The following is a 1,054-nucleotide window of genomic DNA, read 5'->3' as shown; positions in this document are numbered from 1 at the left end:
TTTTTTCTTTTCTTTTTCTAGTTTGTATTTCAGTTAGTTTTTTTTCTGGTAGATACAGTTTTTGATTTCCTTGTTTAACCAGTTCAATCTATTGTACTTTACATCTATTGGACTGTTTTAAGTTTCAGTCACACTTTTTACTGTTGTTATAAACCTCTGCCTCTACATTGGGATTTTGCAGTTCTGTAAGGTTTTCCTTTTTTCTTTCTTTTTCCGTTTTTTATTATTTATTTTTTTTATAGTTTTAGTTTTTAACTTCTTTAACCTGCTGCATTTTTTCTATATTTGTTTAACTGTTTGTCTTCCAACTGTTCTTTTCCCCTCGCAGTTAATCTTTAAAGTATATAAACCTGTTTGTCTACCTTTATTTAACTCTGTGTGCCTATATTTTCTTTTCTTTTCTCTCAATATTTTGTTAAGTTTATTTTCATTGCTCTAGTCCCCACTTAGCACTTTGCTTTAGTTTTGTTTTCCAGTTTGTGTTTTAGTTAGTTTGGTTCTTAACCAGTAGACATAACTTTTTTTCCTTTGTTTCCTGGGTCAGTCTATTGTACTTTATTTTTGTTGGACTCTTTTGGTTTTGTTTATGGATGTATAAGGGTATATTCCCATGTATGCCAATATATGTGTATATTCCATTATTTTTATTATTATTTGCCTAACAGTATAACTGTCACTTGTCTGGGATTCATCTTTGGTTTCTCTTTTTTAAGATACTTGCTTTAATCTAAATTGACAACATAACAAAGCACCTGTTGTTTCTCTATTCCTTGACAGAGATCCAGCTCTGAGTTTTTGGAATGGAAACACTGACTCCAAGACCCCAGGAAACCAAAGAACTCCTACCCTATGAGTATCAAATAGTGAGAACTCACACAAAGCAAACCACTTAAATTTAAGACTCCTCATCACACAACCACCAGCAGCACTCTGTGAAGGACACCTCATGCAAACAAGAAATAAGACAAAAATACAAAGACAATCATCAGAAGACAGGATAACCACCACAACAAACCTCCACATCAGAAGGGAAAAAGAAAAAAAAAAAAAAAAC

This window comes from Cervus canadensis, chromosome Y (genome assembly GCF_019320065.1).
Source record: "Cervus canadensis isolate Bull #8, Minnesota chromosome Y, ASM1932006v1, whole genome shotgun sequence".
Classification (NCBI taxonomy): Eukaryota; Metazoa; Chordata; class Mammalia; order Artiodactyla; family Cervidae; genus Cervus; species Cervus canadensis.
Note: the sequence above shows the minus strand (reverse complement) of the source record.